Raw genomic sequence first — 10,702 nt, 5'->3', positions numbered from 1 at the left:
TCCTGCTTTTAAAAGCACTTTATAGATAAGCTAAGTATATCTTAATTACCTGTTTTCTTCTAGTTTTAGTCTTTTAAAAACTTGTCTATTTTTTAAAAACTAAACCATTATAGAGATCTCTAATGTCTTTCTTCAATTTTTAAAAATTGTAACACATACACATAAAATTTCTCAACTTCTTTTTAAGCGTACAGTCCGACAGTATTAAATACACTCATAATGTTGTGCAATCATCACCACCAACCATCTCCATAGCTTTTTTGTCTTGTAAAACTAAAACGCTGTACCCATTTAACAAAAACTCTCCTCATTTCTCTCTCTTCTCAGCCCTTGGCAACTCAGTTCTACTTGCTGTCTCTATGAATCTGACTATTCTAGGTACCTCGTATCAGTGGAATCATGCAGTATTTGTCTTTTTGTGACTGGGATATTTCCCTTAGCACAATGTCCTCCAGATTCCTCCATGCTGTAGCATAGGTCAGATACTCCATTGTCTGTATATACTGCTTTTTGCTTATCCCTGTACACGAAAGCCCCTGTGACCACACTCCTGCTCTTCATCCCCTCTCCCTTGAACCCAAGTTAACCATGCTCATGAACTTAGTATTTTTTTCCCCAGACTTAAAATTTTTTTGTTCAGAACATTGTACCCACAGAAAATATATAGCATATGTGTGGTGTTTTACATACTTAAGATCAGACTGCATACAATATTTTGCATCTTTTACTGTTCACTTAACTGTCGGAGCCAGCCGGCTAAAGTCGAACAGCACCTGAAAGAGGTGGGTGAAGCCTAAGGAAAAAAAAGAAGACAGGAAAGCGCTTCCGGAGGGCATACAGTCTCACTGCTGCAGCCCCAAGTTTATTTAGCACAGCCTTTATATTAGTTTTTGGATACAATAACCAAGTACAACGTATATCAGTCAAAATGCTGACACTTACACAAGATCATAAAACATCCTTGTTATCTGGGTTGTAAAACATCCCATTACCTTAAAAGGGTCTTTTAATGAGGCAAGTTTCTCCACCGGGGTCAGTAAAACCAGGGTCAGTAAAGTTTAACTCAACATTTTGCTTCCTAGAACCATTGATAACACAGTCTCAGCAGCTGCTTTATGGCTCCAAGCTACGTGACACCTTCAGTGCCTTGTAATGGCTCCCGACATCTCCCCCTTTTTTATTTTTTAAAATGCCAAGGCTTTCCCAGCTATGGCGCAGATAGACTGTGCCTGTCTTAGGCGACCCTCCACAGGTCTGGGCCTTACCTGTCGTTGGCACATGAAAGTCTTGCAATCATGCCCTGTCTTACGTTGGTCCCAGCCCTGAAGGATTCTTACCCATTTTTGACTACCAGCCTCTGCAAATGGGAGATACAATATATAACTGGCTCAAGCCTGAGCCTGGAGCCTGAGACCATGCATCTCTGCCCGAATCATTAGCAGGGAATTGAAGAAGTATTTCATCAAAGGAGGAAGCAGACATAGGCCTATAGTTATGCAAAGGCCCAAGGCTAAAACCAAAATAAGCAAATGACCCAAAGGAGACCAAGATGGTAAAAAGCCTTTTAGATGTTATAAAAATTTTGAATCCTCTTCAGCTGAATCAAACTGAAGGGGTCCAGCCTTTCTCAGACCCTGTAATTCAGGAAGCTGTTTTTGAAAAGTGTCAGCAATATGTGTTTGCAAATCTGCAATTAAACGTGAAGCATTACCATACCCCAAAATATGCTGTCTTACTTTATCCCATTCAAACATATTTTCATAATACAATATAGGAGTTATACAAAAAGAAGTAGTATTCGAATTACATTTAAGTTGCACATCTATCTGCAAACTAACAATTTGATCTCTTAACAATATAACTGCTTGCCATAAATCTGCTACTTGACTGTTGCAATACAGAGTCAATTTGTCTTTGAGAAGTCCATAACTGTTCAGCATCCCGATGCCAGGTTCTAACATGATCAGCAGTCTGTACAGATTGATGCAGAGCCACTCCAGCCGCGGCAGCAGCAGCAGTAACAGCGATGATACCCACAGCAGCAGCAATCAGCATGCCAAGGAATCTTTTAGCTCGTCTTTTAACAGGGTCCATCAGCTGCTGCAATATCATAGTGGCAGGAGAGTCCTGCCAGGGTCGAGACAATCTAACCGGCATCCATACTCCAGTTCTAGCTCTAAGGATATATAAGCTTTCATATGACTTGTTAAAAGGAATAGAAATGTAAAAAGAACAGTATTTACATGAAATATAACCTAAAGTTTCATTCCACTTCACCTTGCCCTTCATAATGACATAGGGGAGCTGAACACAGGCTCGAACACAGTGAGTAACATTTTTAAATCCTTCTATACTTAATAAAAACAAGTGACCTACCCTAGCATTTTGTTCGGAAGTCTGCAAAATTGTCAACCACGCTTGAGCGCCTACCTGTAAACAGTGCTCTCCAGCTCCCACACAAATTGGCATCCCTTCCATTCCCACCGTATAGTTCTCAATCACTCTCCCTTCTTCTTCAGGCCTGAGAGGCCCTCGAGTATCATAAGATCTAAGCATCTAATTAGAATCATGAACATAAACTACCACTAAAGCATCTCCCCATTCCACTGCCTTATTTAAAGGAGGATTGGGTACATACACCCAATATAAATAATTTCTTGCCTCAGCTTGTACCCCACTTACCTGTGCTGTAATCAGGGCTGTCATTGCAAGGAATAGAGAAGTTGGAGTTATCTTCTGACCTGACTCACTGACAACCTGTCTCTTCTCTCCGCTCCCAGAGCCTGACATTCTTGGCTCAGACCCAAAGCTTCTCTGTTCCTGTAGAGATATAAGCAAACCGTAGGCCCCATTTCAGTACCTCAGCAGGCACACAATGCCCTTTTAGATCCTTGTAGTATACTGGCTGCTGAAAAGGCTCACTGGCCTGTTTCACCCAATGCTGATGAGCCGCAGTGCTACCTTGTTCATCTTGGTTTAAAAAATTTAAAGTATATAAAGTTCTATTAAGTCTTTGTCTTGGGGTACTCCATATTCTCCCTTTTTGTTTTGTTAGCTTATCCTTCTTAGAAATGTTTCAGGAGACACCCAAAGGGTGTCTTCTGAGAACTCTGGTTTCTCCTCTAACGCTTGCGCAGAAAACACAAAACAGAACACAAAACAGACACTCAGACAAAGACAATTTACAACCCAGACAAGACCAAAGACAATAAACAGACTTTGACAACAGGGCACAGGAGGCAGCGTCCCGCAGCCTGGCCATGGTCCAGGAGATATGACTGCATCCAGTCTCTCCATGGACCCCTGGTGACCGGTCAACAGAAAGAGAAACAAAGGTACCTTAAAAAGCACTGAATATTGTAATTTAGTCATTACTTTTCTTATCTCTAATACAAAATCATGTTATTTTCACTGTTGACTCCACGCTAAAATGTCCTAAGTATTAGACTAATTAACTAATAAAAGAAAAAGGAAATGATTAATAGTTTTTAAATTTCAAGTTAGAGAAAGAACCTTTACCACGCAATAATGAAACCTGAGCAATGCAAGTTTGTGACTACAAGAGTGTCTTTCAATAATACAGTATTTAAAATTCCTTTTCCGCCAAGGGTGATAGTTCCCAAGCACTATCTGATGCAGCGGGCCCTTCTAAAATAGAGAACAAGTTAGTTAAAGCACATGCAAGGATACCAAGGGAAGGACAGAGCCAATTAATATTGCCTACTAAATTTTGAAAACCATTAAAAGTATTGAGAGCATCCCGTCTAATTCCTATTTTCTGAGGAGTAATTTTCTGGTGCAAAATTTTATATCCTAAATATTGGTAAGGAACAGAATCTTGTATTTTCTCAGGAGCTATCTCGAGCCTATACTTTTCCAGAGCAGTTATTCCAAATGAAAACATATTTTCTAATATTTCTCTTTTTCGAGCCTAAAAAGTCCCTGAGGGAACTTTTCCTTTACTTCTTGCAAGGCATATTCACAAATGCTAGGCACATGGTAGGACTATTAAGCATGCCTTGGGATAATATTTTCCATAGATATTGCTAAGTAGGCTGAGCATTGTTTCGAGTAGGAATTGAAAATGCAAAATTTTCTCTATCCTGAGGCTGTAAAGGAATAGTATAAAAACAATCTTATAAATCTATAATCTTTAAAAACCAGTTTCAGGGAATTAAGGCTAGGTTAGAAAGTCCAGATTGCAAAGTCCCCATAGGCTGAATGACAGTATTAATTCTTTGTAAATCTGTTAACATTCTCCATTTTCCTGACTTCTTTTTTTGTTGTAGTTCGATCAAACCTAAGACCCACGGAGCCAATTGAGATGAATTATGAGCTTTTATTAGCCGGTGGGTGACTGACTCTCCCCACTAGAGAGTCAGCCTCCATTGTTATGGTACCCTGCGGCTTCTTCCTCCAACTGTTTTGCATCTCCAGGGCTTAAAGGCTCCTCTCTATCTTTAGTTAGCATTAGATCAAAAGGTTTCCCCGCACCTCACCTCGTCTCCTCGGGTGGGGCAGTAGGTCTAGTCTCATTCTCCTTTTCGTACGGCAGAACAACCCCTGTATTGTCCCCTTTCTCTTCCCCTTTCTGGCTTTCCCAAGCCTTATCCCTCTCATGCCTGGGATCTAAACTATTTCTAATTAAAGTCCACAAGCTAAAAGTATCTACAGGTACCTTGCCAGGTCCATGGACATCATAATAATCTTGTAGTTTTTCTCCTACCTTTTTCCATGCTTCTAAATTCACCGTTCCCTCCTCAGGGAACCAAGGACAAACTTTCTCTATAAACTCTAAAAAATTACACAATTGTTGATGCCCTACCTTAGCTCCTCTAGCCTGGAGCATATTCTTAAGCATATATACAAAAAGCATGCGGCTGTTTCCATTTCCCATTATTCTTTTATTTAAGTCGACTTTCCTCTCTTTCTTCGTATTTACAAACACCGCAACCCTTACTGTTGTGGGTGCTCAATTCACGCGGTGTCTTTCTTACTCCCGGACTGTTCCACCGCACTCACCTCTGCCGTTTACTCGGCTTTATACTCGGGGGCCCCCTTTCCCCTGCGGTGGCGGTCTTCACCTCAACATTCTCTTCAACGTTCGGTCCAGAGCTTTCAGGTCCCTGTTCGGGCGTCACTTGCCGGAGCCAACCGGCTAAAGTCGAACAGCACCTGAAAAAGAAGGCGAAGCCTAAGGAAAAAAAGAAGACAGGAAAGCGTTTTGGGAGAGCATACAGTCACTGCTGCAGCCTCGAGTTTATTTAGCGCAGCCTTTATATAAGTTTTTGGATACAATAACAAAGCACAACGTATATCAGTCAAAATGCTGACACTTACACAAGATCATAAAACATCCTTGTTATCTGGGTTGTAAAACATCCCATTACCTTAAAAGGGTTTTTTAATGAGGCAAGTCTCTCCACCGGGGTCAGTAAAACCAGGGTCAGTAAAGTTTAACTCAACATTTTGCTTCCTAGAATCATTGATAACACAGTCTCAGCAGCTGCTTTATGGCTCCAAGCTACATGACACCTTCAGTGCCTCGTAATGGCTCCCAACACTTAAAGTTTTTGAATTTATCCATATCGATAGATATGGATGTAGTTACTTCATTTTAATACTGTATATTTTTCCACTTTATGTATATATTCCCAGTTTTATTTACTCATTCTCTTATTGATTCCCGGGATTTGAGCCTAGTTAACTTTTGATAGCATTCTGATGCTTTCAAACACATGAAAAATATTTTGTCCAGTTGTCTAGTCCTTAGGGAGAGAGTTGGTCTGCAGCCCTTCATTCTACAAACCGAAACACAAGGACATACCCACAGAATTCTTTACAAGATCAAACCCTAGAAAAATGCCAATAAAATTTTGCACCAGTGAGGAGAGTGAACATGAATGCAAACTACATTCTTTAACTTTAATTCAGCAATATTAGAAATAAAAACAGCTAACTTTACTAAGCACTTAATATATGCCAGGCACAAATCTTGATGCTTTAAACATATTAAGTCATTAAATTTAATTTAATCAGCACAATCATTCCGTGAAGTGGGATTACTATTATTACCACTACAAATGAGGGAACTGAGCTGAAATAACTTGTCCAGTTTCTCGCAGGGTGTCATGGGTAGAACAAGGATTTAAAACAGAGTATCAGTCTGATTCCATGGTGCTTAATCACATCATTGCTCTAATGAAGGTATAATTAGACCAAAGAATGAATACTCTCAGAGTAAAAGTCAAAGAGAGAATAAGTTATGTGGAAGACAGTACAGAAGATATATAGCACAGAGAGAAGAAAAAAGAGGGAAAGCCTCCAAATATGTCTACTGGAAATCTAAGAGTAAATGACTGAACTGGGAGGGAAGATGTAGAAAGCCAGAAGCAATGGCAATAACTGTTTTGTAAAATATTTTGGTAAATGCAATTCTGAACTGGCAGTGAATTTCTCATTAATATACTTAATGTGTTATTTTGAAAGTGAAATATGCAGCTCAGAGGGTTAGCAAATTCTCCCTTGGTGTTCAGAAAGAAAATATTAGAATTTTTATCTGTATATTCTATTTATTTATTTGTATATTTTTGTATTTATTTAATGATTTATGTAATATATTGATAAGTGATGTATGTATGTAATTTATAAATAAATAAATAGACATGCATTGCAGATGAATATTTAAAGTTTATTAATTGGGTATTTGAAAATTTTGGAGACCATCATAGTACACAAAATAACACAGAAGATTGAGTTGGGGGTTACTCATTGTGAAATGAAAGTATGTTAACTTTTTTGTCTTTTTTGTAAAAGAATGAAAATACTGAAAAAAAAGATTTTATAAGAAAATTTTATGGCTATATATGGGTTAAAATTGAAGGGTACTTAATAAATTAATCCATAGCTTCTAAACAAGCAGAGATTAAAAGACAAAACTTTATCAGTCTAACATTAGTCAAGGAAAGAGAACAAAAAAAAGGAAAGGATAAGGAATAAGGATGGTCTGTGGTGGGTTGAGATAGCCACAAAAACGATAAGTCCACATACTAATTCTGGGAATTTGTGAATGTGACCTTATTTAGAGAAAAAGGTCTTTGCGCATGTAATTAAATTATAACTTTCTAGATGGGATCATCTTGGATTATCTGAGTGTGCCCTAAGTCCAACGATAAGTGTCAAGAGATGGAAGAGAGATACACAGGGAGAAGAGCTGTTGGTCATATGAAGACAGAGGCGGAGATTGGAGTGATGCAGCTACAAGCCTAGAAATGCCAGTTGCCATCAGAACGTACATGAAACAAGGAATGGAACCTGCCCTAGAGCTTCCAGAAGAAACTGACCCTACAAGCACTTTGATTTCAGATTTCTGGCCTCCAGAACTGTGAGAAAATGGTTTCTGGGTTTTTAAGTCACCAGTTTATAGTAATTTGTTACAGCAGCCTGGTAAACTAATACAGATGGCAAACAGAAAACACAATAAAATATGACAGAAATAAGTCAAAGTTATCAATAGTCACAATAAATGAGACATAGATAAACTCATTTATTGAAAGACAAGCAGATTAAATTAAACCAAGAAATACAAAATTTAGTTAGTTACTGATTACAAGAGGCTGAGGGAAAAAAGTGATAGTAAAGATTATAAACATAAAGATGGAAAAAGATACACCAAGCAGTTATTAACTAAAAGAAAACTGGAGAAGCAATATTTAATCAGACCATCTAAAATTTAAGACACAAAAAGAATTAATGAGGATAAATACGGAGAGTACTTAGTCATATAGAGTCTACCAAGAGGACTTTGTTTATTTGTAAGTAAAATTAAAATACAAATAACAAACCAGAGGAATGTATTTGCAACTCATGTTATAGACTAAGGCTTAATTTTCCAAATGTATACAGAACCTCTACAAATCAATAAGAAAAAGACAAGAACCCTTAGTAAACAATGGGCTAGGGATTTGAATAGGGAATAGGAAAAAAGGCTCCTAATACATGAAAAATACTCAACCTCACTAGTAAAGAAACAAACGCAGTTTTAAACTATACTGAAATACCATTTTACAATTATCACATAGGTAAAAATCTAATAAATCCATTAAACACTGGTGTTTAGGATGTGATGAATGAGGTCCTCTCATACATTGCTAGCAGTAGTGCTAACTGGTGCAACATCTATGGAGGACAAGTTGGCAATATCGGATAAAATAACCAACACGGATGCCTTTTGGTCTGACAATTTCACTTCTAATTTATTCTACAGATACAAGCAAAATGATATATGAATAATGCTATTAATTGCACTACTATTTATACAAATTAAAAGACTGATTACATTATAATAAACATCCCTAAATTACAAACACTATTTGTAACTGTTAAATGAGGACTCTCGATATGTAGTGATTCATAATAATCTGTAAGATATAATATTAAATGAAAAAAGCAATGGGCAGGACACTGTGCACAATATGCTGCTCTTTTATAAAAAGGAGTTAAAACTATAGTACAATTTATAAATGTATGTAGTTGCTCATACATGAACAAAATCTTTTAGGAAGGAAACATAAAACCTGGTAACACTTGTTGCCACCAGTGAGGGGAATTGAGAGGCTGATGCAAAGGAGTAGGGGTGGGGATCAAAAGCCAACAAACCAAGCAACAGCTACAACACCAAACCAAACCACCGCCATGAACTACATAGATGTCTAACCAATGTACTGTATACATGAAATAATTTAAATTAATTTAAATTAATAATTGTTTTTTTTAAAAAAGATAGGAGATAAACAAATTGTATGCTGATGGGAGTGATCCAGTAGAGGACAATATCTTTGAGGTGAGAAGGAATGCGACCTAAGGCAAAGGAGGAAGTGTTGGCTTTCCAGCCCAGCACTGACAGTTTATCTGCTGTAACAGAAGGGAATGCAGAGAGCTGGCAACATATGTAAGCATTGGCAATATTTTTCAGATTGCTTCTATGGTCTCAGGACAATCAGAAGCAAGGTCATTGGGGAAATGTGAGAAAGTGAGAGATGTTTGAAGTTGGAAGAAAGAAGTTATGAAATGATGGTTTATAAGAATATGAGCAAGTGAATCAGCTAGGGAAGTAAAGCAGGATTGAAGGGCATCACTAAACATCCTCCTAAGGTTAGTGGCCATGAATTTAAGAAAGACCCTTTACCATGGTTCGTCCACAAGAGAATATCACTCCCACTTTGACCATCATTGTGCCGTTATTCCTGACTTCAACTTTTTCCCTAGCAAGTATCATTTGCTAGTGTGCTGTTGGGGAGTGAATAGAGAGTCGTATTATTTAGTGCTGGGGTTTTTCCAGGAAAGTTCAACAGAGGAAGAGGGGAGCAAGGGAATAACTACACATACAGAGAAGAGACTATAAGATGGAATGTGGATTAAAAGCTTAGTTGAGGTAGGAAGTGAGAACAGGAGTGGTAGGGGATATATCAAATTGGTAGGTCAGTGGAAAACAAGTTCCATTAAGATTGAAGAAAGGTTGAAGTCAGACTATTGGAGGGAGCCTGCTGAAAGATAAGTAGTGAAAGAGTAGGATGCTGGTCATCAAGACAATGGAGAGAATGTTATCATTGGTAAGGCAAGGTCTCAGGCATGACTCTGGGAGTGGGTGGGTTGGAGGAGGGGGAAGAAGAATCGCTGAAAGTGAGGGGATCAGGAACTCTGAAGATCTTCCTTGTGGATATTGAAATCCCTAATAATTAAGACAAACCTAGTACTAACAAGAGAGGCAATGAACCAGGTCCTAAAATCTTCAAGGAGTGAGAAGCGATAACCTGGAGGTTAGATAACTGTAAAAAGTAGAGGTATAGCAAGTTGTTTACCAAAAAGGATTACCATTCAGAATATACAAATAATTCTTAGAGATCAATAAGAAACAGGCAAACAATTCAATAATCAATGGACAGAGAACGAACAGACAATTTACAGAAGAGGAACCCCGAATGGCCATCAAACAGGTAAAGAAAATCAACCTCACTGATAATCAGGGAAATGAAAAAACAACCTAAATGTCCCTCGACAGGAAATGGATAATATATTGTGTATATTCAACCAATGAGGGCGCCCTTGTCCATGCAGAGAAAGTAAATAGACTAGAGATGCATGAGACGTGGTTCAATTCTAAAAATGTAAAGTTGACAAAAAACAGTAAGTTGCAGAATGATGGGTACAGTGTGGTAATGCCATTTTTGGTAATCAAGGTTAAAAAAAAGCAAAACAATATATGTAATTTATAAATGCATGTCCAGTAAAAATGTAAAAACATGAACGAGAAGGATGCACGCAACTTTAAGACAGTGGCCACTGCTGAGGAGGGTAAAGAGAAGGGGAACAGGATGTTGGAAAGGCACAGAAAGGGACTTCTATTGATTTGTAATATTTCCAATGGAAAAAAAATGTTGGCAATAGAGAAATTGATAATATTCGCTAAAAGTGGGTATTGGCTTTATTACACTATTTTTTTCTATTCATTTGAAATGTTTCATAATTGAACGAGTCCATGGTTTAGAAAGGATGAAAGCACTTTCAGGGATCAGATAAATACATTTTTAAATTTCATGTAACCCCATTGTTTACTGTCAGTCTGTCACTTAGCAATAATTTCTGGAGCACCCAAACTTTGCATAACAGTGATCTGCGTACCGGGATACCTGCAGAAAATAAG

The 10,702-nt window shown here is 38.0% G+C and overlaps 1 pseudogene; it reads right to left on the bottom strand.

Moving 5' to 3' along the window:
• Positions 1 to 825: 825 nt before the first annotated feature.
• LOC107497993 lies at positions 826 to 2,970 on the bottom strand (annotated as a pseudogene).
• Between the last annotated feature and the right edge of the window lie 7,732 nt (positions 2,971 to 10,702).

This window comes from Rousettus aegyptiacus, unplaced genomic scaffold, assembly GCF_014176215.1.
Source record: "Rousettus aegyptiacus isolate mRouAeg1 unplaced genomic scaffold, mRouAeg1.p scaffold_m13_p_3, whole genome shotgun sequence".
In the NCBI taxonomy this organism is placed as follows: domain Eukaryota; kingdom Metazoa; phylum Chordata; class Mammalia; order Chiroptera; family Pteropodidae; genus Rousettus; species Rousettus aegyptiacus.
Note: the sequence above shows the minus strand (reverse complement) of the source record. Positions and strands in the feature narration are given on the sequence as shown.